Source organism: Ooceraea biroi, chromosome 6, assembly GCF_003672135.1.
Source record: "Ooceraea biroi isolate clonal line C1 chromosome 6, Obir_v5.4, whole genome shotgun sequence".
In the NCBI taxonomy this organism is placed as follows: domain Eukaryota; kingdom Metazoa; phylum Arthropoda; class Insecta; order Hymenoptera; family Formicidae; genus Ooceraea; species Ooceraea biroi.
This window is the reverse complement of record NC_039511.1, coordinates 11467867-11481222: the sequence shown is the minus strand read 5'-3', so window position 1 is coordinate 11481222 and position 13356 is coordinate 11467867. Positions and strand designations below refer to the sequence as shown.

The 13356-nt window shown below is 41.1% G+C and overlaps 1 protein-coding gene across 1 annotated transcript in view; it reads left to right on the top strand.

Moving 5' to 3' along the window:
* Nucleotides 1-8576: 8576 nt before the first annotated feature.
* The window catches only part of LOC105284134, a 44293-nt gene continuing 39513 nt past the window's right edge, over nucleotides 8577-13356 (top strand). Inside the window, exon 1 of the mRNA XM_011347424.2 lies at nucleotides 8577-9148. The gene's annotated coding sequence lies outside the window, so the exon portion shown is untranslated. The remainder of the gene's footprint in view (nucleotides 9149-13356) is intronic.

Sequence of the window (13356 nt, the reverse complement as noted above, 5' to 3'; positions counted from 1 at the left end):
TACACCAATAACGAACGATCAATATTACATCCTGTTCTATTTGCTTCTGCGCACTCGCGTACATTAAGTATTCCGACACGTAAACTCATATTAATATTAATTGATAAATATATCGCCTTGTTCTAGTTAATGAACGCTTATTTATACCGTTAGTTGTGTTTCGTTGAAAAAAGCCATTTACATAGATGTAAAAAAATTTCAATAGATCAATATTTTTTCAATTACTCTCTTCAAAACTAGACTTGTGCGCCAGAAATATGCATTAAAAAATAATATGCGTTATAAAAATAACGTGACATTAACATTCCTATTTCAATGTACTTAATGGACCTCTGACTCTTCTGCAAAGAACTGTAGAGTTCCTAAGGAAAGTTTCTAAAGCGGATATTAATACGTAGATTACGTCGAAATTATATCAAAATTCGAAGACCGACTTAAGTTTACTACATTGGCATTCCATTCGCTTGCATAGCCACGGTCCAGAAACAGATTCAAGATTTTAAGAAATAAAATCTAAGGCGAGAAAGTTGAATTTCCGCACGGGTACCGTTTGTCGTGTCGGAAAAAGTGTATCAAAGTTCGACATGGTCACCGCTGGCTGAACGGGATAACAGATTGTGTCACTGAAACGTCATTTTAACAATATATATATATATACACACACACACACACACACACATACACCTTCTCGGTTTACTTTCTCACCGCGGAGCACACACGACCATCCGACTAACTTTCGATCGGGTTGCGAAAAGGATCTCGCGATATCGTTGGAAATGCAATTCGAGCACTTGCTCCGGACACTCTAATCCACTCCGTATCACGGAGGACGAGAATAAAAGCAGACAAAGAGGACGAAAAGCGGCCGCTATACGTATGTGTAGGCGCGCGCGCGTGTCTAGTGTGGGTGCGTGCACGTGGGGTGCGTGCGTGCATGCTCAACGACCTGTTCACGGAGCGCTATATCCGGACCAGCTTCCGTTTCTCTGTCGGCCCCCGACATTATCGTCCCTTCAATCTTCTCCTGGCTTCGTCGTAATCCAGTTCACGGACTTTTGGGAAAAGGGCTACGTGAAACGAGGGAGCGGAGAAAGAGGTAAAAGGGAAAATTGGGGGACAATCGAGATAAGCACACGTGCCGGAATCGCGCGCGACTTTTGGCGCGACCGGAGAATGCGGTTACGAGTTACTTCGTGGTGTGAAGGCTCGTATAAAATTCTTCGCTCGGGACGAGACTGACCTCGCGCGAAACGGAAAAAAACTCCGCTTCTTGTCATGGAGCTTTCCTCGGGGAGGATAACCCCGGCATAGGACGATCAATTCGTAAAACGAATAGCCCGATCGTCCCAGTTCGCGTCTCGCGGCCGCGCGGAAAAATGAGATACTCGCGCCTCAAGGCTCGTCTCCTGAAATATTTATTCGTCCGGTTACTCGGAGGCTCCCCCGCCGGCATCCTCAACGCCGCTCACGTATCGCGTTTCCGTGCATAGAAGATACGCGTGTCCAGTGGTCGAAACGATCGATCGCCTCGGGACGTGCCCATGTCGCGGGTAATAATCGTCGTCGACCAAGATTTTCCGCGATTAATCAGTATTGCTCACGTCGCGCCGATCATAATTCGGGAACCATCGCTGCTGTAGAAGAAACGTGATACGAACGGAAAACTGGACACACACTTTATCTGCTTGTCTGGAATTTTCTATGTATTATACTTACAATTGACGCTGAGCGAAAATAAGAAAGTATTGTAAGCGATAGAGTGCGGTAGAGTCCAAGCGCTAAAAGGAATGCGATTTAATGATAGATTAGGCGGTCGCGAGATAGCGTATCGGCGCAGCGTTCTAGTAGCGATGATTTGCGAAATTTCAGAGGGGGGAGAAGGCTCTTGAGAGCGTTAGCGTATAGACGTGTTTAGCAACGTGTACGAGGGACTGTTACACGTGCTATTATTATATTGTTAACTCAAAGGACTGAGTTAATGTGGGAGTGGATACTCATGTATTAATGGAAATATAAGTGTGCTTTGTTATATGAAGAAACTTGGAGTTATTAATTATTTACGAATAAAACCTGATGCGTACAGCATTGTTAAATTCAGAAGTGGGATACGAGACTTGTCTAGACTTTTGAGACTTTCGGTTAAATAAATATAGAGTGATTATCACGTGGAGCCGGTGTTATACGAACGAGCCAATCAGAGGCGGACACCACGGCAAGTGTCGCAGGGCAAGTCGCGGCTAAGTGAAAAACACAGAGACAATACCTGTTTTTATGGATCGTGCGCGAGTGGAAAGCCTGACAATAAATCAGTTAAGGACCTTAGCAGCGAAGTTAAATTTATCCACAAAAGGGGCGAGACCCGTAATTTTGGACAGAATAATCGATTACTATAGCAGAAACGAAGGACCTAGTGAATCAGACATGGAGCAGCTAACCGGGGAAACGGGCAGCGAAAGAAGCGAAGGAACGGATTTGCTGGAAGGAGTGCAAATAACGGCAGGACCATCTCAAAGTTCTCGTAATATTGCACAATCGGCGACCGGTGAGAGGCCTTTTGGTTTGTCGTCGGCGCAGCTCGGTGATGGCATCCCTCACAGACAGGAAGACAGGTCAGGTACGAATACGGCATTTAACGTGCAAGATATTGTACAAGCAGTCGTACAGGTGATGGAGCAGAGGCAGCGGACGATTGATGGTGCGAGAGTAATGTCGCAGGGTGCGAGAGTAATGTCGCAGGGTGCGAGAGTAGTGTCGCAGGGTGCGAGAGGTGGAAGTACGGCAAGCGCTGATTCTAATGTTAGTGCTCAGAGCTGGCAGCAAATCAAATTTGCCACGAAATTAATCCCGTTCTTTGCTGGAAAAGAAGAAGAAAATGTGGTCATATGGCTCGAGAGAATTTCTGGTGTAGCGCGGATGCATCGGATAAACGATGAGGTAATAGTTCTAGCAGCAGTTACTCAATTAAAAGATCGAACTCTAGAGTGGTATAATCGGCAACCGTTGGAGTCAATAGCGTCGTGGGATGAGTTCCGGTTTCAAATACGAAGGCATTTTGAGATTAAAGAATCCTATACAACAACGTTGGCAAGAATTGGACAACGAACGTGGAAGGCTCATACTGAGAAATTTGTAGATTATGCTGAAGAGAAACTGAGTTTGATGCAGGCATTAGCTTTGTCGGAAAAAGAGAAGATCGAATTGTTAGCAGACGGAGTAAAAGAACCAGGGCTACGGCGAATGGTGCTTGGTTCCTGGGCTACGAACATTCCAGATTTCCTAAATTATGTTCGAAGAGTAACGGAAGACGCGACTTTGGCGAAGAAAGCAGAAACAAACACTCGATTGGGAGGCCAGAATCGTTATCAAAATAAAGGACAGGCAGCTCGTCAAGGAACAACGGAGAAGACTTGCTTCACTTGTAAACAGTCAGGACATGAGTCGAAGGACTGTACACAGCGGAAGGTGACATGCTTCAAGTGCGGTAAGGAAGAGCATATTAGTCCGAAGTGTCCGAAGAGAGGAATGGCAACAGCAGCGGCGACGAGTAATCTAATTGAACAAAAAGAGGAATCTACGGAAGAAAAGACGGAGACATTGACAGCGGCTACACTACACATTGAGAAAACGGTGACGAATAAGATGGACAGACCGTGCATTGGCGTAAGCAGTTTGAACAATTCAAATGTTAAGTTAGAGGCGCTGGTTGATACTGGAAGTCCTGTAAGTCTGATTAAGAATTCTGTTTTCAAAAAGTATTTTCATAATAAAGAATTATTTAGAGTTAAGGATACGATAAATTTACAAGGTGTAAACGGTTCAGCCATTAGAGTAATCGGTAAAATTTTTGAGCAAATTGTGTTGGATGGTATGGCGAAGTCATGGTATGATGTAGAATTGTTGGTAGTAGATGATAATACTATGAATTATGAATTGTTATTAGGCAGACAATTTTTCCAATTGGCAAATTTTAAATTGGTTTATTATAATGGTAGTTATAGTTTTGAAGCGGCAAATGAAACTAACGAGTTTACGAATACTATTTTTGCGATGGATGTAATAGAAGAGAGGAAACGATATGATGTGGTGAGGGAAAATTTAGATAACGATATGCCTTTTGCAGATAAAGAAGCCTTGTTGCAAACATTAGAGAAAGTAGATGGACTAGAGGTAGAACAGATAAAACATGATTATTGTGCTAAAGTATTTTTGAAAGATGAGTCACTTTTTCGATTTGCTCCGAGACGAATGTCTATGCAAGAAAGGAAAGATTTAGATGCAATAGTGGACGATTTGCTTAAACGTAACATAATAAAACCAAGTAGATCTCCATATTGTGCCAGAGTGGTACTAGTACCTAAACGGAACAGACAAAATAGAATGTGTGTAGATTTACGTCCATTGAATCAGAGAATAATACAGCAAAAATATCCTTTTCCTATTGTCGAGGACCAATTGGATAATTTACATGGAAAAAAAATTTTTACCAAGTTAGATCTTAAAGATGGTTTTCATCAAATACCTATTCATCCGACTTGTACTCAATATTTTGCGTTTGCTACACACAATGGTCAATTTGAATATCTGAAATTACCGTTTGGTTACTCGGAAGCTCCTGCGGAATTTCAGAAACGCATTTTGGATATTTTCAAAGAATTAATTCGTAGGAAGAAAGTGTCTGTGTATATTGATGATTTATTAATTGCTACCGAAAGTGTTAAAGAGAACTTGAAAATTTTAGAAGAAGTGTTAATTTTGCTCAAGCAATACGGCTTAGAATTGAATTTGGCAAAATGTTTATTTTTAAAAAGAGAAATTGAATATCTAGGATACCTGGTATCCGTAGCAGGCATTTCGTTATGTTCAAGACATGTACAAACAATTTTGGATTTCCCGCAGCCACGCACTGTCAAAGAATTGCAAGGATTTTTAGGATTGTGCAACTATTTTCGCAGATTTGTAGAAAACTTCGCGGTTAAAGTTAAACCTCTACAAGCTCTTTTGAAAAAGGAAGTGCCATTTATTTTTAATGAGGAATGTGTAAAATCATTTGCAAATATTAAGAAGGAATTAGCGTCTCCTCCGGTTTTAAGTATATACAGCCCAGCAGCGGATACAGAGCTACATACTGATGCCAGTAGTCACGGATTTGGAGCTATCTTATTACAAAAGCAAAGTAATGGTTTTTATGGTCCGATCGCTTACTTTAGCAGAGCTACGACGGATGTCGAGAAAAGATATCACAGCTTCGAATTGGAGACATTGGCAATAGTAAAAGCCATCGAGAGGTTTCACGTATATTTGCATGGCATTACCTTTAAAATTGTGACGGATTGTAATTCCTTAGTAATGGCAATGAAGAAAATTAATATAAATCCGAGAATTGCACGCTGGAGTTTGATCTTACAAAATTACAAATTTGAGCTGATACATCGTTCTTCTAATAAAATGGTTCACGTAGACTGTTTGAGTCGCAATATAATGTTAATACAGGAAATGAATATTGAAGATGAGCTCATGTACAAACAATTAATGGACCCAAAACTCAAAGCTATCGCTATGGAATTAGAAACCAAAGAGAGCCAATATTTTTCGTTAATTAATGGTTTACTGTTTAAAAATTATAAAGATCGGCGATTATTTGTTATCCCGGAGAATATGATAAATAATATCATCCGTATATCACATGATGAATTAGGTCACGTTGGAATAGACAAAACGAGGCATGGAGTTCTTGAGCATTATTGGTTTCCGTGCATGAAATTGAGAATTAAACAATATATCGAAAATTGTGTTAAATGTCTAAGTCATTCTATTGCTGCAGGTAAAGTTGAAGGCGAAATGGAAATTGTCGAGATAAAACCGATGCCCATGCATACGATTCATCTGGATCATTTTGGTCCATTAGAAAAAACCGTAGATAATTACAGATACATTTTGGTTGTCATAGACGCATACACTAAATATGTATGGCTATATCCATGTAAATCTACTACAACGGATGAGGTTATTTCTCAATTGCAATCATTGTTTACGTTATTCGGCTTACCGGAAAGAATTATAAGCGATCGCGGAACTGCGTTTTCGTCTAATAAATTTTTTGTCTTTATGCAAGATAATCAGATAAAGCATGTAAAGACTGCGGTGGCATTACCTTGGGCGAATGGCCAAGTGGAACGAGTGAACCGATTCCTCAAGTCCACATTAGCGAAAATGGTCGAACAACCACAAAATTGGTACCAAGTATTGGGAAAGGTACAACACGTATTGAATAATACATGGCACAAGTCCATAAATACCACACCCAGTAAGTTATTATTAGGATATAATCAACGCGGAAATACTGATAAAGAGTTATGTAGATTTATTCGAGAATTAACGGCGACTGATACTGATATGCAGAAAGAGCGCGAAGAATTAAGAGATGCAGCTAAGTTAGTTAATAGAGCGGTACAAGAGTATAATAAGACTAAGTATGACAAAAGACACAAAAAACCTAATAGTTATACCGAAGGTGATTTAGTTATGATTAGAGTGTTACAAAATCAACCTGGAATAAATAGAAAGTTGTTACCTAAATATAAAGGGCCGTATCTGGTTAAAAAGATTTTGCAAAAAAATCGATTGGTAATTACCGATGTACCCGGATACAATCTCACGCAAAAACCGCTTAATACCATTTTGTCAGCGGACAAAATAAAACCGTGGATCAGGATAAGTGATCAGAATAGCGAAGAGGAGGATTGAAAAAAAAATATATATATATATATATTAGTATCGTATAGGTAATGGGTAACATAAGTGGTTAGAATAACTATAAGATTAGTATAGGTAGGAAGAAGAAAAAAATTAACTAAATAGCAAGCGAGAACAAATATATTTTTATTTTATTTTCTTTTCTTTGGTAATTTACCAAATGTAAAAGTATGTTGTATTCAGGCCTAGTTCGGGACGAACTATAGGTGTAGAATGGCCGAAACTGTAAGCGATAGAGTGCGGTAGAGTCCAAGCGCTAAAAGGAATGCGATTTAATGATAGATTAGGCGGTCGCGAGATAGCGTATCGGCGCAGCGTTATAGTAGCGATGATTTGCGAAATTTCAGAGGGGGGAGAAGGCCCTTGAGAGCGTTAGCGTATAGACGTGTTTAGCAACGTGTACGAGAGACTGTTACACGTGCTATTATTATATTGTTAACTCAAAGGACTGAGTTAATGTGGGAGTGGATACTCATGTATTAATGGAAATATAAGTGTGCTTTGTTATATGAAGAAACTTGGAGTTATTAATTATTTACGATAAAACCTGATGCGTACAGTATCGTCGTTTTTTGCAACATGTTAAAATTTCCTTTATCTTCCATTTTCACTCCTTACATTTGAAATGTTTGCACTTCGTGGGAGTAGCAATGTCCTCGTCAAATATGTCCGAGCATTTCGAACGGATGCGAACGGTTTACGAGGTGGACGTAAAAATGGGCCAATGGCCGACGTGTTTTCTCTCCGGGTGACGCAAAGTTGGACGTTGCAACGCATCCGAAAGCAAAATACAAGAGGAAAAACGCGACTATTGCACGGCGGAGCGGCGATGAGCGCGACAAGAAAGATAAAGGAGACGAACGAACGACAGATAGGTATCAAAGAAGCGAAATGGTGCTCGCAGCCGCGGAGTGGCCAACTCTCCTGCTCGTTTTCCTTTTCACAAAATAAAAGGAGCCAGAGAGGATTGAGGAAACGAGAGGAATGATGATATTCTTGGTCTTGACAAGATGTACATCGCGGCACACACATACACATCACACAGAGAAACATTGTATATTAGACGGTGGAAGGAAGAAAAAGCACCGGTGATATAGGAGCGCAAAGAGCGTGGAGAAAAGAGGAGAAGAAAATGCTGCTTCCTGTCCTGTGTACCGTTTATTAATATACCTTTCGAGCCACGTGAATTGTCGTTGGTCGCTCAGCAATTGCTGTATCGTGATCCTGCGGGATCTCGAGTATTCTCCTTCTTATTATGAAATACGACACGGCAGTTATGCGATGTTACAATGATACCGAGAGCGAATGGGATTTTAAATTAGAAACTGCTCATCTGCTTCTTCAGCAAATTATCCCACAACTTTCCTGTTTAATTATCTCATATCTACAACAAAGTTCAAAAACTTAATACAAAAATTTCCTGTATAATCTGTTCATCATGAACATGCATTTTCAAAACAAAAAGCATTTCTTTCATCGAACGCAACTTTAAATAATCAGCTGATGAATGCGAGATTAATCCAGAAGGCGAAATTAATCCGACCGGATTAATAAAGTCAGCAGCGGGTGATCACCAACTGAAAGCTCGCAGCGTGTTGCGGGGTCAATGGCGGGGTCACTCCTTCGTGTAATCGAGTCGATTTTTCCCCGGCTAAATGATTGCCCTAACGGACAAAGGTTCCCCGGCGACGGGGTCAGATGTGCGAGATCGGCGCAACTCGGGCACACACGGATAAACGCAAGCTCGTGAGGGTGTCGGGGTACGGCGGCGCGGCGCGGCGCGGCACGCCGCGACGCTCGGCGTCGCGGCCACCCTCAGTCAGCCCTGCGCCGTACGGGCGACGACGACGAGGGAAGAGGAAGCGCCGCCGCCGCTTCTCGCCGTCGCGCGAGCCGACGTGACGCGACGACGAGCGATCGTCCGTCCGTCGAGGGCTTTAGTCCGCGTCCGCACGTCGACTGAAACACGCGACTCGCGTCCATCCGGTGCAGTGTGCGCGGTTGCCTGCTTCCTCCTGTCGCTCAACATCGTCCTGCCGGATCCAATAATAGGAAGCCCATCGTCCTCTCCTTCCGTCGTCCCTCTCCGACCGCGTTGTCCTCCTCGCGCCGCTCGTTTGGCATCCTTCTCGTTCCCGCTGCCTCGAGAGATGCTCCGATGTGAGCCTTTTTGAGATAGACGGCGGGGAGGATGCGCCGAACGTGCGGCAGGAGGATTAAGACCGCCGGAAATTCGAGATGTAATATCCGGCGGCCCTAGTTACGGTGTGTGCGCGCCGGTCGGTTCTGTTGCCCTCGGAATCGGAGGAAGTTCGGTACAACGAAGTCGATACACTTGGAGAAAGAGGCCTCGATTCGTAGGATTTCGGATTCGATCGAGTATTCGCTCACGAAGGTGCGTTTTCATCATCTCGTTTTATCATTTCGCGCAAAGGATGAAGTAATTGAGTGTGTAATTTAACAACAGCAAACGTTACTTTAGATAATAGTAATGGAAATGTATTTCCATGTTTGTTTCCGGAGTGTTCAACTTCGTATCCCAATATTAAATTGTTATTGTTGCCATTACCTTATTACCACTAACCGCAGATTACAGTAATATCGATTTGGTTATTTAATGTATACTCTTTAATGAGCTTTCGCTATGTTGTAAATTATTTTTAAATTTATTTCGCCTTTTCACCATTTTAATTTTACATTTTTGACAGTTCTTTATGTAATCCATTCTTATTATAAATTGAAGGATTATTCATATTATATAAAATCTTTTAAAGATATACATAAGAAATAGTTTTATTCATAAATGATTAACGCTTAATCCAAGTATAATTTGCAAGTTGCTTTTATAATTACTGTTGCAAAAAACTTAATTTCACTGTACTCTTCAGAATATATAGGGCAATAAGATTATAACGGACTCCCATGATGCGGAGAATTTCTCTCCTAATATCTCAAAAAATACTTATGAATGAATTATATTATCAATTCAAGAATTCTAAATTTAATAAAAGGGCAGAAGAGCCTCATTCATGTTATAACTTCGGGCCGCAACAAGTTTAAGTTTCATCGCAGTCCCCAGCATCCCGTTGAAGATATCGCGAAAAGTTATCTCGGAGAATGGCTACAAGAATATTCTCTCATTCTCTCGTTCTCTGCTCGCAATTTCCACGCACTGTAGACTCCCGTGCGTGGAGGGGTTGCTTCTTAACCCCCGTATCCCCGCGTGACGCGACGCAGCCTGAGCCTTCCCTCAAACTTTTCCGTAATGAGATTTCTCGGGGAACGAAGAGGGATTACGGCGCGGCGAGACTTTTTGCTCGTGTCGCTCGCGCGCGTCGCCGCGGTCTCATACATCAAACTGTCGGCTGGGGGATGTTGCAGGTGCATATGATACGTTCGGCTCGGTTAAGCGCCTTTATTCCTCTGCGAGGAGGCGAGACTTCGGACGGGTAATCGACAATAACCGCGACTCGGCGGAATTTTTCCGCGAATTTTCTGCACTTGAAAAATCAGGATCAATATTATTCATCTCTATCGTTAATTATTGGACAAATTAGTATCATCAAATATTGTACGAATTACCACCGTTAATCTTGGAGCACCGCGATGACAGAATTAACATGCGGCGACATTGACGCACGGATTAACTTCGAGGAAATGTCAATTTTCAAAGTCCTTAACTCCACTTTCTCGGTTCTTTCGGCCGTCCGTGCAGAAAAGACCTGGCTCGTGGAACTTCTTGGAGCGCTTGATGTCCCAAACGCACGTGCTCGATAACTTCCTGCTCGTTGCGTGTCATACGTCACATGTGATCGTCTTATGCGAGTTTACATTAGCCCCCGCACGTCAGCTGCGCCGACTCGCGCTGTTTATTTGCCGCGATAACTATCGTGGGAGCTTTATAAAGTCCGGAAACGAGCTTGCACGCACGTGACTGTACTCGCGGTGACGACGGCTTGTTACAAAGCTACTCGTCGAACTTGCAAAGAGAACGCGCATACGGGCACCGGCGACGGATTTAACGAGCGCATTCTCTCTTTCTCTACCGTGTAAATACGCGGGGAAAAAAGCGCGCTCGTAAAAACCGGCCACGCTCACGAAATATTCCCCGACAAGCTTTCTCGCGATTACTCGCAAGAGTAATGCGAACGCGTGCGCGGTTGCGCTGTGACTCACTCTGTTTCTGGATATTTTTATTTCTTTTTTTTGCTATTTGCATGCCGTATCATTACTTTAATCCTGACTATATATCTAACACATTTATTTCTTGCTGTTAGTTGCAATTTATTGAATCGTTAATTGACCAAAAATCGCGATGTTTCGTTATTTTTAATATCTTCGTCTGCAATTTATATAATAATTATATTTGAATTACAATGTAAATTATATTTAACTTTTATGTTTTCTATTATAACATTAGAATACTAAGTTAAATGCTTTTAACGTAACATCTTTTCTCAACTCAACTTAACTTTAATAAAATAAAAAAAATTTAAAGTTGTAAATTTTATATAAATAGCATTTCTGCGGTCGTCATAATTTATTTAATCTCTTCAAATCATTCTAATACTCTGCTTTTTATTATTATATATATTTATTTAATACTACATAGATTATCTCCGCAGATACATTACTCGATAGTAATGAATCCTATGGGTTTTTTTTTCGTACGAATTCCCTCGATTCGTGCGATGCGTCGCGGTCGGTAACCAAGGGGTTAATCTACGTTTTTATGGTTTTTTTTTATATCCATTCGACGTAGTTGCCTCTCGCCCGCAAGTCCCGCGCGCCGCGATTTAATTAAACTTCGACTTGCAGCTGAAAAATCGATGCCGTTGTCGTTGATTTTACTAGCGATTCCACGCGAGACTCCGAACGAAGCAATTCCGGCGAGACCGGTCGAGTCGACGTAGCTCATTCGTGCAGAAATCCGCCAAGAACTAGTCAGCCAATCCCCAAAAGTTGCGTACCGTAGGGAAAATTCGCAGTGATGGCTACGACAGCGGCGAGGAATCCCTCCGAACTTATTCAATCGAACTAGTTTACGATCAAGCAGAACGCTTCAATCTGACAGCGATCGCTGTGAACCACTTGAACATTCAAATAAATATGAAAGTATCATATTGAAAAAACAAGCGAATTAGAGAATTAATAATATTTTAATATATTAATAATATTAATATATTAAAATATATTAATTTAATATGCATTAATAATAATGCATATAAATAAAAAGAAATTACGAATTATTTTTTGTTAGCTTTTTCTATATTTTATTATTTTATATTTTTTAAAATATAAAATTATAAAAAATACAAAATATACAAATTTAAAATTTAAAATTACTTTTGGAAAATATAAAATAATAGATAAATAAAGTTTAGATATCAGTAATACGTGATGCGCAACTAAACGAAATGTTTCATATTGTTGCATTGATCAATTATTTTCAGTGATTTTAGTGAAACAATATTTTCACCATGAAAACTGAATAATTATAAATCTGCGCGGCCGCGTGTATTGCAATAATGAAATAATATATAAATCTGTCTGGCTTTGCATGAGAGAATTGTAACGAGAACTCGAGATTACGCAGTGACTCCGTTTTAGTAAGTAATCTATGACCACTCGGTCAGAGGAATGAAACGGGAGCAAGCTAAACTCTCGAGGGACAACTCTAAGCCAGAAATGTCACAATGAAAAATTGTTACATCAACGGACGAATGGGTCCAGAGAGAGAGAGAGAACGAAAGGAACCGGTTAAAAAGTTACGAGGGAACGTATATACTCGTCAAATTCCACTCGCCATCCTCTTTTCGTAATTTTCAACGAGTACTTTCTTGTTTGCGTTTTTACCAAAATCGTTTTTCTCTCTCATAAGAATGGATGTTTTTCTGTAAAAACGTTTATGCCACAGATATGGTTACAGCTTGCGACGCGGAATCCGCAGACTTCCATGAATATAGAAATTCACTCCGTCCACCGGGAGTCGTAAAATGTTCATCACCTGGAGTTTCTCATGGTTCAACCAATACTGCTTAACAATTCACTGTCTCTTGAAAAAAATCCACCGATCATGGTAATCTCTTGTTTTCCCCTGACATTTGCAGTGATTTCATGAAAAATGCGTTACAACGCACACATCTGCAATTTAATGTGTGTTAACTAAAACAATTCTAGCTTCGAAATTAATTATTTTTTCGCAGCTGCCTGGGGCAGTACAGAAAAATAATAAAAATTGCGGTAACTAAAATGTTACGAATATATACCTACTGCTAAAATAACTAAAATGCCGTAGCTAAATGCTAATGAACGCGACCGGAAATTTCAGTTTTCACGGCGAGCTATCTCGTTCATCTCGGCTATCCCGCGCGTTTGACCGATTACAGTCTTTATGACGTATACCAGGTGACTCGAAGTTTGCGAGAAGGAGGGCTAGTGCACGGACCTCTGCTTTATTAAACGAGGTTCGCGTCGACGTCATCTGGCACAACCGTAAAAGCGAACTTATCGCGCGTCCTCTCGCCACCTCGGCGACCCGTATTACGAGGTCGGACAGGAATTAAATTCGAACGAAACGAGGAGACTGCAGAAATCCCGGAC